The sequence below is a fragment of the Schistocerca piceifrons genome, chromosome 7 (assembly GCF_021461385.2).
Source record: "Schistocerca piceifrons isolate TAMUIC-IGC-003096 chromosome 7, iqSchPice1.1, whole genome shotgun sequence".
In the NCBI taxonomy this organism is placed as follows: Eukaryota; Metazoa; Arthropoda; class Insecta; order Orthoptera; family Acrididae; genus Schistocerca; species Schistocerca piceifrons.
This window is the reverse complement of record NC_060144.1, coordinates 226,705,279-226,718,672: the sequence shown is the minus strand read 5'-3', so window position 1 is coordinate 226,718,672 and position 13,394 is coordinate 226,705,279.

The following is a 13,394-nucleotide window of genomic DNA, read 5'->3' as shown; positions in this document are numbered from 1 at the left end:
TAATTTGAGAAGTAGCTTACAAGTGCCTTGCAGTTGATTTGAGAGCTATAATAACAACATACACTGAAATCATCAAAAGTAACACGATTTAAAATTCTACAGTCATCATTATCAATATTTCACTTTGCACAATGACTGGCAACACGGAACTGTACAGTGTGGCTATATGCGAATGTAAATGGCGAGAAGATAGTCTTTTCCAGTTGCTACTGAATCTGTCTGCTTTTTATTACATTTAATTCTTATTAGTGGGATCTTTACTTTTCTACCTTGCCCTACTCCCTGTGGTTTGTCAGCCCTACCTCAGGACTACAAACTGCGTCGGATTTATTGTTGGCAAGAGGTACAGCCAGCTGATAATGACTACCTTTAGAGGTAGGTCTGGCTTGTTCCCTGAATACGGTCAGAAGGCAAGCCATTCACGTAGGCAAGAGACTAAAAAGTATACTTCATTAAATATATCTTGTAATTTTCTATAATTAGTTTCATGTGGCTTCATTCTCGGAAATTTATTTAAGAAATTTGGAAATTGATATATGTAAAAAATAAACACTTTTACTAAAATAAGTTTTTTTTGCTGGGGGAATGATGGCCTGCACCTCCCTTCCACACACCACCCCTCACCCATAGGGTCCGCCTTGCTGATGAAGAGAATTCTTTCACTTATTCTGCTTCCGTGTTTTCATCTATATCACTTTTCTGTTTAGTGCTGTTCTTAATAACTTATATCTAAGTTTCCTTTATGCATAAAATACATATGTGCTAAGCACACTGTCCCTTTCATTGAGCAAGTGTTTTGGCTTTCCCAATTTCGTCAAGAACCGGTACGATATTTTAGAAGTTTGCTGTTCGTATCTAATCGCTCTCGTCTTCTGTTATACAATTAAAATTTTCTTGTACCTCTGTCATTATTTCCTACGCGAATAAATTCATATGGAAACTGCGGTATCGGCCACTATCCGGCCGGCCGCGCTTTCAAATACGCGCGCCGCCTGTTACGCCCCCGCGATTCCTACAGCCGCCGCTGCAGCAAGAGGGCGCTGCCACGAATTATTACGCCGACGTCAATGAGATGAAAGCATCCCCTCTCCGGAACTCCAGCGGCTGCTGTCTTATGCTCAAACATTCATGCACTGACCCTGTTTTTATGTTCGCCAGTTGAATAACGTTTACAGACGTTAATAGTGGCAAGTGCTCGACATCTTCTGAATAGACATCGTATTGAAGAGTAACCGATTTATAAATCTTTTATATCTGTACGCATTTCTACATTCAAATCTACTGTTAGTAACTGGCGCTGCGAATACAATAACAGTGTTAAGTAATATTTTCACTATTTGATATTAGATGTAGAATAAATTGATATCTGTTCATGAACGACATCTGTTAGTTGCCCCTGCACCAAAGAACCTCACAACCTGCAAAGGAAGACATATCAGAAGATATACAAGCAATTTAACTACCAAATCATGAAGAATATTTTTTCGGTAGGCAGTGAAAAACATCTATTTATAACTGAATTCGACGTTGCTCCTTGCAGCTTCAGAGTAAGACTCAGAAATGTCTGCAACGTACCGTACCCATTGACGGTTTCCGTAATCTTTTCACAGGATACAGATTACTTTGGATATGAAAAGTGGAAAAAATAGGGATGTGCCAAATTTGGTGAAGAGATACTGAAAAATTCCTTCGTCATAATATCCATGTTGGTAACTGCATTGTCCCGATCGATGATTATCATATTTTTATTGTAACAGACTTCTGTCTCGAATTTTTTTTTCCGTGTAGGTTCAGACGACATGCATCGCATTCGCCAACTGTTATTTCACCCATTGCTATAGTGAAATATCAAAGAAGAATCCTTTTTGTACCCCAGGAAAAACTTGTAACAACCTTACACACAGGTAAATTAGACTTGGCATTATTTTTCAAGGAGCTTTGACATACGTTATTCAATGCTGTCTTTTACACTTTATAGCGTGAAGTAAAGGAACTACGCCTGATTCACGGTAATATATAAACGCTCAAAATTTGCTTTATTTTCTTAAACGGTACTTACAATGTTGATAACTTACGAATTGAATTACATATTGGTCAGCATTCATAAGTATGGATCTCGCACAGAGCTCTTTCTTAGTTTACACGTCAAGTAAAAATGCATATGTCTGTTCCTCAGATATGATTTTGGTGAACCTGTTTCATCTTTATCTGCCTATCGGCCAATGCAATATTCATAATATTGTTGCTGTTTATTTCTGTATTTTGCGAGCTGAATTTCTCGCGTTGATATATTGCAAGTCAAATACGCTCATGTTTGAACTCAATTATCCATTTCTCAACTGCTCAAAATGTAGAAAAGAAACCTTACAGCCCTTCACCTACTTCGAATAAATTTCCATTGGCGTGTTCCTATCATCGATTTTTACGATTACACCTCTGAAGACAACAAGGTAACTTTTCGACTTTCAGAAACCATATAAACGAAACTGGTGTGAATTGAAGGGGATTGTACCTGGATGAACTGAAAGAACCACAGACTGTACAGAGCTTCAAGGAGAGCATAAGGGAACAATTGACAGGAATGGGAGAAAGAAATACAGTAGAGGAAGAATGGGTGGCTTTGAGGGATGAAGTAGTGAAGGCAGCAAAAGATAAAGTAGGTAAAAAGACGAGGGCTGCTAGAAATCCTTGGGTAACAGAAGAAATATTGAACTTAATTGATGAAAGGAGAAAATATAATAATGCAGTAAATGACGCAGGCAAAAAGGAATACAAACGTCTCAAAAATGAGGTCGACAGGAAGTGCAAAATGGCTAAGCAGGGATGGCTAGAGGACAAATGTAAGGATGTAGAGGCTTATCTCACCAGGGGTAAGATAGATACTGCCTACAGGAAAATTAAAGAGACCTTTGGAGGAAAGAGAACCACTTGTATGAATATCAAGAGCTCAGATGGAAACTCAGTTCTAAGGAAAGAAGGGAAAGCAGAAAGGTGGAAGGAGTATATAGAGGGTCTATACAAGGGCGATGTACCTCAGGACAATATTATGGAAATGGAAGAGGATGTAGATGAAGATGAAATGGGAGATATGATACTGCCTGAAGAGTTTGATAGAGCACAGAAAGACCTGAGTCGAAAAAAGGCCCCGGGAGTAGACAACATTCTATTAGAACTACTGACAGCCTTGGGAGAGCCAGTCCTGACAAATCCCTACCATCTGGTGAGAAAGATATATGAGACAGGCGAAATACCCTCAGACTTCAAGAAGAATATAATAATTCCAATCCCAAAGAAAGCAGGTGTTGACAGATGTGAAAATTACCGAACTATCAGTTTAATAAGTCACGGCTGCAAAATACTAACGCGAATTCTTTACAGACGAATGGAAAAACTAGTAGAAGCCGACCTCGGGGAACTTCAGTTTGAATTCCGTAGAAATATTGGAATACGTGAGGCAATGCTGACCCTACGACCTGTCTTAGAAGAAAGATTAACGAAAGGCAAACCTACGTTTCTAGCATTTGTAGACTTAGAGAAAGCTTTTGACAATGTTGACTGGAATACTCTCTTTCAAATTCTAAAGGTGGCAGGGGTAAAATACAGGGAGCGAAAGGCTATTTACAATTTGTACAGAAACCAGATGGTAATTATAACTGTCGAGGGGTATGAAAGGGAAGCAGTGGTTGGGAAGGGAGTGAGATAGGGTTGTAGCATCTCCCCAATGTTATTCAATCTGTATATTGAGCAAGCAGTAGAGGAAACAAATGAAAAATTCGGAGTAGGTATTAAAACCCATGGAGAAGAAACAAAAACTTTGAGGTTTGCCGATGACATTGTAATTCTGTCAGAGACAGCAAAGGACTTGTAAGAGCAGTTGAACGGAACGGATAGTGTCTTGAAAGGAGGATATAAGATGAACATCAACAAATGCAAAACGAGGATAATGGAATGTAGTCGAATTAAGTAGGGTGATGCTGAGGGAATTAGATTAGGAAATGATACACTTAAAGTAGTAAAGGAGTTTTGCTATTTGGGGAGCAAAATAACTGATGATGGTCGAAGTAGAGAGGATATAAAATGTTGACTGGCAATGGCAAGGAAAGCGTTTCTGAAGAAGAGAAATTTGTTAACATCGAGTATAGATTTAAGTGTCAGGAAGTCGTTTCTGAAAGTATTTGTATGGAGTGTAGCCATGTATGGAAGTGAAACATGGACGATAAATAGTTTGGACAAGAAGAGAATAGAAGCTTTTGAAATGTGGTCCTACAGAAGAATGCTGAAGATTAGATCGGTAGATCACATAACTAATAAGGAGGTTTTGAATAGGATTGGGGAGAAGAGAAGTTTGTGGCACAACTTAACTAGAAGAAGAGATCGGTTGGTAGGACATGTTCTGAGGCATCAAGGGATCACCAATTTAGTATTGGAGGGCAGCGTGGAGGGTAAAAATCGTAGTGGGAGACCAAGAGATGAATACACTAAGCAGATTCAGAAGGATGCAGGTTACAGTAGTTACCGGGAGATGAAGAAGCTTGCACGGGATAGAGTAGCATGGAGAGCTGCATCAAACCAGTCTCAGGACTGAAGACCATGACAACAACATAATCGAAACTATTCGGCAGCTCAATTTAACACTTGATTTACATTATTTTACCAGATGTACCAATGCAGCAATAACTAAATTTGAACCAGCCGCTGTGCCCGAGCGGTTCTAGGCTCTTCAGTCCAGAACCGCACTGCTGCTACGGTCGCAGGTTCTAATCCTGCCTCGGGCATGGGTGTGTATGATGTCCTTAGGTTAGTTAGTTTCAGTAGTTGTAAGTCTAGAGGACTGATGACCTCAGATGTTAAGTGCCATAGTGCTTAGAGCCATTCGAACTAAATTTGATTGATGTCAGCACTATCTTTAAATACAAGGTCAAAACGTTTTCAGTTTGTACTCATTATCTGGGAAGAAAATAGTGCACTCCGGAAAAATGTACCTTCAGTGTAATGAAAAACTTGAGATGAATAATAAACAATTTTAAAAGACATAAAGGATGAAACAATTAAAAATGGGAGAAAGATTGTCTACAGCCTTCTAAAGGAGTGGTTACAAAAAATAATTTCCATCGACGTCCCAGAGCTGACGATTAAATTAGAAATGGCTCCTAACCTGAGAGTGAAGCTAATGGGCAATCAAAAACTGTTTCAGAACAGCCAACAGTCCTTGACCAAGAGGTATCAGACTATGAACCATCTTTTATTGCAATGAAGGAATGTGCTCTCGGAGAGAGACATACTATTGATTACAGTAGTAACCAAAATATACAGAATAACTATATCTAGTTGTCTATTTTCAAATTTTGTGATCCAGAAGAAAAAATTCCAAATCAGTTTTAACACGGTAGCATCTGGAGCAGACACCAAGTATCATTCAGATTATATGTACTAGACCGAGAAGGTCGGCATGAACTAAAACAGCAAAAGCAATCTAAACTCGCTAGAAAAAAATAAGTCACCCCCGTACTCACACACAGACGTATCGTGGTGTATCGGTCGACTCACCACGCGCGCGCTGCGTCCACTTGAGCTTAAGGCAGCAGCGACGAGTGAGGCATAATATGTTTCAAGCATACATTATACGTAAACATGGGTAAATGTGCGTGATAGTAGGAAAGAGAGGCCATAGGATTTGGCCTTGACCGTGGGCATACGGTGTGGGAGTTGGTGGATTTTTGATGTTTCGTGGCGGATTTTTATACATGTCGACAAGCAGTGGGCAACGGCCTTGCCGCAGCGGTTGCACCGGTTCGCGTGAGATCACTGAAGTCAAGCGCTGTCGGGCGTGGCCGACATTTGGATGGGTGACCATCCATGCCGCCATGCGCTGTTGCTATTTTTCGGGGTACACTCAGCCTCGTGATGCCAATTGAGGATCTCTTCGAACGAATAGTAGCGGCTCCGGTCAAAGAAAACCATCATAACGACCGGAAGAGTGGTGTGCTGACCACACGCCCCTCCTAACTGCATCCTCACCTGAGGATGACAAGACGGTCGGATGGTCCTGATGGGCCACCTGTGGCCTGAAGACGGAGTGCTACAAGCAGTAGTGTAACACACGTGGCCAACAAACGGGATGTCTGAGTTGTGGTCGGAAAAAGATCCTGTCTGAGGCAGACCGGAGACATATTTCACGGGTTGTGAATCAATATAGCTTCCAAACCCGACAGGAATTGTACCATGCGTAGAATGAAGGTCCATCCTGAACTGTCTGCGAGACAACATTACGACGAAAACTGCATGCAATGAACATCTGGAGTCGGTCACCTCTGAAGAGGTCATTGCTCACACGTTCACATAAAGACCACAACAGCAGAGTTCATAGTCTGAAAGAATATGTGACTGGTCTATGAACACTCCCCATCCAATTACATCTCGGGTGGCCTGCGAAATAAGCTTACTTTAACCCCACTGAAAATCTGAGGAACGACCGACGAAACGCCGGCATTAACATCCCCGCAATTTGGTATAACTGCGCAATCAAATTCTCAGCGAGTGGCTTAATCTGGATGCGACGTACATGCACAACCGTGTGGACTCACTTCCTAACCGAATACTTCCAGTTATTAGATCCAGGGACAGAATTACACGGAATAAATTATGTTTGTAGTGATTTCACTATGGGTGCCTTTTTTTGCCAGTGAACTTAGGTAATACAAAATGTTGTAAATTAAAGAAGGGACTTAAAATTCGTACGCTTTCTTGGTACAGCAATAATACCAATGTTATCACTATGAAGTTAGATATTTATGATTGGTAATAATCAGAAAATTATTTGATGTGTATATAACTTTGTGTATTGATTTCGGACCAAAGAGTCCCAGCGTATTTTCGCTTTGTCTGTTTTGTTATCCTTATCTTATTGTCTAGGCATTGTTACCTGTACCTCTGATTAATTTATAACACAGGGTGATTCCGTAAGAGCGTGCAAAAATGTAGCAGGATATAGAAAACACTGCACTGAACAATTTGAGGTAGGGAATCTGGGGTAGGCGAAGTCAGCTTAAGGAAATATGTCTAGCGTGACCCTTTTCCAGATTATTTACAACTATCATGTGGAATAGTTTACACGTACTGTGCTGTTTATGTATATTCCATATTCCCTGCTGGGTCGGCCATATCTTCTGCCTGGGCGTCTGAATGGTCACCTGTACTTCAGGTACGTGCAAAGAGATCTACCCGAGCTGCTGGAGAACGTACCCTCGGCCGATTGTGAGAGGATGTGGATATAACGTGACGGTGAACCACCTCACTTCAGCGCGGGGATATAACTAACCGTCTCAATACTAAACTTCCTGGTCGCGGTAATGGAAGGGGAGGTCCTATTCCAGGGCCTGCGAGGTCACCTGACCTGAATCCCCTTGATTATTTCCTGTGCGGATATCTAAAGTCATTTGTGTGTGAGACCCCAGTGGATACGGACATGGAATTAGTTGCCAGAGCTGTAGCTGCCTGTGATGTGATTCGAAAGACACCAGGGACATTCGTCGGGGGGGGGAGGGGGGTAGTGGAAGAGCTGGACAGGGAGGGAGAAGGGGAAGAAGAAATGAAGAAGATGGACGGGGAGGAGGCCAGAGGAAATGGACAGAGAGAGGCGAGGAGGAGATGGACTACTAGAACAGAAATACATACATAGCCGGGCAAAGCTGGCTGCTGAGTTAGTAACAAATAAATTCAAGTTACACGTAAATGAATCGGCACCTGTTCCTCTCGAGCACTATGGCAAATTAAGTAAACAGGAGGGATAAGGGGATAAGATGCAGATAGACATTTAAACCTCCACGTGACAATATGAAATAATTTTTGAAGCAGGCGTGTCAGAATGACTCTGTAGATAGTGAAGCATCCTTGCAGCACTGAGTACAGCTTTAAATGAAGTGCGGTGGTCGTCGATAACCCGATGATTCAGCTGTAGATATTCCTTCTAATATCTTGAACACCCGTCAGTTAGAATAATCACTAAATGAAGGATGTTCAGGAGTATAAACTACCTATTCCTAAAGCGTACTCGTTTCTGGATGTTAAAAATGTGTGTAGCAAACGCAAGTGGATACAAAAGAACACCAAAACACTGGAGAATAAAATATCTGACATGTCAGAGAATGTCTTGTTTGTGGAGTCTTTCACTGATACTGCCAGAGACGCAGGTGTCGGAAACAACGGAGAGTGGTACCGAGGCTAAGGAAATGGCATTTGCCAGAAAGTTTGACGTGCGGCGGGAAACGCGTCACCTGAGGAAAGGGCCGCATAAAATGCTTTCCGCAGACAAAGGTGACGAATAAATTATTCATTCCGCCGAAACTTTACACCGAGCAGCCAACACAAAATTCCAGAACTTGGTACCTACTGATATATAATTTATAAGACGGTCTCTGAGGAGGGAAGCAGCTTTGTATGTAGAACTGAAAGAAAAGAATTCGAACGAATAATAAATCCTTACAATAAAGGCGGAAATACGGTTTGGCTTCAGCAGATTGGTCTACCTCTCAGTAAACGAACTGTAATCATTCACGGTAACTTTAAATGACAATCAGCATCGCAATAATACAGCGGATACAGTTTTACATTTCGTGCAAGAAGCCTGTCTCATATTTCATGCATGGCTATCTTTCTCAATCAACATAGGTTTCAGTAGAAGGTGCTCATTTGTACAGAAATTATTTCCAGAAGAGAATTGCAACAAAAAATGTGTTTTTACAACAACTAAAGATCAAACTTAAAAGAAATCTCTTATCGTAATGAGTACCAGAGAAAGGTTATAGTGTCAGATAATTTCTACATTCAGAGCGCCTTGTTCCCTCTATAGACATTTCCTATTTATCTTATGCATTTGTTATATCTCTTTTATCGCATTTTCCTACCTCTAACCAAAATATCGTACACTTTACATTATAAGTGTTGTACAGTTCACAACAAATATCCCACAGTCAGCTTCAGTGCACTTGTACACTGTTGGGAGAACATGTTACGTTGCTTGTCAGAGTGGCTCTGCACTTTCCCTAATAAGAGCAGCAGCTTCCATGAAGCAAACAAGCAGTTCATCTCGCGTATTCACCTTTCGTTCGTGTAGCTCAGTTTTTGTCTAACCCCATTAACAAAAAACTAACGGTATGAGGTCTGGCGATCTTGGTGAACAGTTAATTGTGCTAACACGCCCAACCTAGCGATTAGAGTAAGTGCGGTTGAGATATTCCCTCACACGTCTGGTAAATTGTGGAGAGGCTCCGTCATGCTGGAATTACGTTGCAGATCGTGTGGTTAGAGCAACGTCCTCAACGTGTTGAACAAACGAATTTTCCAACCAATGCAAGTAATTCTGTTCCGTCATTCGCTCTTCTAAAATAACAGGACCCATCAACAACTTACCGATAATGCCGTATCAAACACTGGTCAAAAAAAAAAAAAAAAAGAACCTGGAAACAAAAACCTTGAAACAGGTGTCCACTGTACTGTGTGGGTTTTACCGGAAGCATCGATGATTATTAGGCCTAAGTGTGTTGTTGATTCCATTCCGGGGAAACGTGACTTCATCAGTGAATAGTATTAATGGAAGCAAATGACGATTGTCATTTAACCAGTGAAAAATTTCAAATCTTGTTATATTGCCGCCCATATGCAGATTGTGGACACGCTGTATATGAAAGGGTTAGAAGTTTTCGCATGTAATTTTGCCACACACGTGTTCTTGGGACACTGATTCCTGCAGAAAGTCGCTGTGTGTTGGTAGTATGACTACACTGATCTATTTTCACAATGTGTTGCTATTTCTGCACAAGTTGTTGAGCTACACGCTCGAAAGAAAAATGGGAACCCGGAAGAATAAATGCCTGTTTCATGCATTGTACCAAAAACACTGGTATATACTCTACGATCAAGAATTGGACCGTAAACATACACCATATGCGCATATTACCCATTAGTGTGGACGTAGTGGCATTCTAGCCAGCACCTGTACAAACATAGTTAGCCGATGATTCTCTCTGCCACACTCTCAGTCCTCGCGTTACTTCGCTCACAGCGCACCACGGACAAAGCGCGTTCAACGGGTCAGTTTACTGGCAGAAAAACATTTCGAGCAAAGAGGCTGAAAGCTGGTAGGGTTGGAACAAATCGTCGAATCGTTTGGGTAGGTAAGACATAAACGTGCCCGCCACTAGCCCAACAATAAATGCACACTAAATGCGTTCTATCTCGAAACCATTCGGAATTGGGCATTTGTCCGTATGAAACTATTTGCTACCAATAAGCGTTCTTGTCATATACCTGATTACTCACGATTCGTCCTGCGACGTCTTGATTGTATGAGGTGGTTAAAATTAAACTTTAGCTACTTGACCGAGAAAAAACGGAAAACTATTTACCGTATAGCTTTATACGAATAATGTTCAGACCGCGCGCTGACGAATTTGCGTTGATACTCATGTTAGTGTCATGACTTATCGCTAGGCGACGATACTGGTAGGACGACGTAGAGTAATTCTGTTCCGCCATTCGCTCTTCTAAAATAACAGGACCTATCAACAAGTTACCGATCATAAGGTATCAAACACTGACACTAGTGAATTACAGCTGCAATTAGTCAACATGGGTCTGGACAAGGTGAGCGGGGCTTTACTCGTAAAGTTTTTTTTATCAAAACAACAGCAGTAGCGCTGCTACTCTCCTCGAGTATCGACACATCAAAAAAATACTAAGAGGTCTTCTATTCGCACCGAGTTTGAAGAATATGATTCGGAAGATTGAATTAGCTGGCGATTTGGGAATTGCTCCTAGAAGAGACTGACAAACTGCTGATGAAGTTACTGTTGCCACGGTTGAGAGTGCTTGACGCAATGTGCGATTTTCAAGCTATGCACGAGTTATGTGACGACAGCTGAACATTCCATGGTCCACCGTTCGAAATGTGCTGCAGACATTTCTGAAATGGTATCACTGGTGCTGTTCCGGGCTGTCATAGATGCAGATGGTCGACACACAGATCAACGTTTCTAACTTGGAACGTAATCGTGCTACGCTTTAACAGATATTAGCTTCCTACGTGGAAAGGTAAGTTTTTTCTTTCAACGTTTATTTCTTTATTTCTCTTCCACACTTCCTTACAAATGTCTCCTCAGAGTTTCGTTGTTTTACGATCACTCGTTTTCGGAGGGGATCCTCTCAGGTAGCGGAAGTTTAATTACAGCCTTCCTGTATATTGGACAACGTTGGACTACGGAATAGCTCATTCGAGTCCTGATGTTGGAATTAATTTAAATTTGCATTTTCGGAAAGAAAGGGGAATTGATATTACAAAGTACAGCTCATGAGTCCGAGGTAGTGCATAAAATTCCAGACTTCTTTGAATTGTCACATGGTGTAAGGAAATGTATTATTGTAGATGTTGATCCATTTGTTGCATAGGTCTATTAAACTTTGCAGCCCTTTCAGTGTAATTCAAGAAAGTAAGCCATAAGCCACTACAGGATTTTCTCTTCTCCCTTCTCACTTCCCATCTGACACTCGCGCAAGACACTACACACTGTTATCAAAATCGTAGTCATCAAAAATTGTTATACTTTCACATATGACAATGCATTCACACTTTTTTTATCATCTAAAATGACTTGAACCTTGCTGTAGACCATGCGAAATACTGACAGCATCACCAATTTCACTTGCGCTTCTAGAAACTTTTGGAATCTTTGAAAGTGGGACATGGATTTGTACCGAAATCTTTACTTCTCGTAGCCATTTCGTGTGGTGATATTCTGACGTACGCAATCCTACTACTATCAAACGAAAGTACCGGTTTTGGCGCCGGCCAGAGTGGCCGAGCGATTCTAGGCGCTACAGTCTGGAACCGCGCGACCGCTACGGTCGCAGGTTGGAATCCTGCCTCGGGCATCGATGTGTGTGATATCCTTAGGTTAGGTTAGGTTTAAGTAGTTCTAAGTTCTTGGGGACTGATGACCTCCGCTGTTAGGTCCCATAGTGCTCAGAGCCATTTGAACCATTTTTGAACCGGTTTCGGCAGTAATCGTCAATTTTCAGAACAAAACAAGCATTCTGTGGTTCGATCTCATCAACACACCCGTTCGATGGACAGATTACAATTAAATATTCCACGTTTCTTCATTCTATTAGAAATTTCTGAAAGTTTTGGAATAACACTTCTCCATTGCAAATAAAATTCTGGTGAAATTTTCGTCCGTCATTAGGATTTGAAAGGGAACCTTTAGTTTTCCAAGCACCACAGAGTAATGGGACACCGACCTCAGTTACGAAATAATGACCACAAGGCTAAAAACGGTAACCGATCCTTCAATGTACGAGGACCATTTAGTAAGTAAGGCAACACTTTTTTTTCAGCCAGTTTATGTGTAAAAAATGTGGATTTTGTTGTTAGACATCTTGGTAAAATCCCCTCTTCGGCCCCTAAAGTTTCATGTAGTTTCGAACGTTGGCGACGCTATACGTAGCCATCTGCATGAAATTTGTTAATATCGAGTATAGATTGAAGTGCCAGGGTGTCGTTTCTGAAAGTATTTGTGTGGAGTGTAGCCATGTATGGAAGTGAAACGTTGACGATAAATAGTTTGGACAAGAAGAGAATAGAAGTTTTCGAAATGTGGTGCTACAGAAGAATGCTGGAGATTAGATGGATAGATCACGTAACTAATGAGGAGGCTTTGAATAGAATTGAGGAGAAGAGAAATTTGTGGCACAACTTGACTAGAAGAAGGGATCGGTTGGTAGGACATATTCTGAGGCATCAAGGGATCACCAATTTAGTATTGGTGGGTAGCGTGGAGGGTAAAAATCGTAGAGGGATACCAAGAGATGAATACACCAAACAGATTCAGAAGGCTGTAGTTGCAGTAGGTACTGGGAGATGAAGAGGCTTGCACAGGATAGAGTAGCATGGAGAGCTGCATCAAACCAGTCTCAGGACTGAAGACCGCAACAACAACATGTAGCGTCTATAATAGGGGTGCGTTCCAAGCAGATGCTGCCATTGAGTTTCTCTTAGCGGTAAACCAGAACATTGCAGGTATTCATAGGCGCTTTCAGAATCTTTGGGAGGACCTGCCAGTGAACAAAAGTACCATGAGTCGTTGGGCGAGGCGTCTGTCGTCACCGGAACAGGGTCGCGGAAGCCTGTGCGATCCGTCACGTGCCGGCCGGCTGCACACTGCTGTGACTCCTGCAATGTTGGAGCGTGCGGGCACTCTCCCCCGCTGCTCAACTGGACGTTTCTGTTGGTAGTGCGGACACACTCGTCCACCAGTTGGGGTGCTCAAAGGTGTGTGTCCACTGGCTTCCTCGCCGTCCAACAAAAGATCATAAAGAGCGATCATTAACCCGCCTATGCG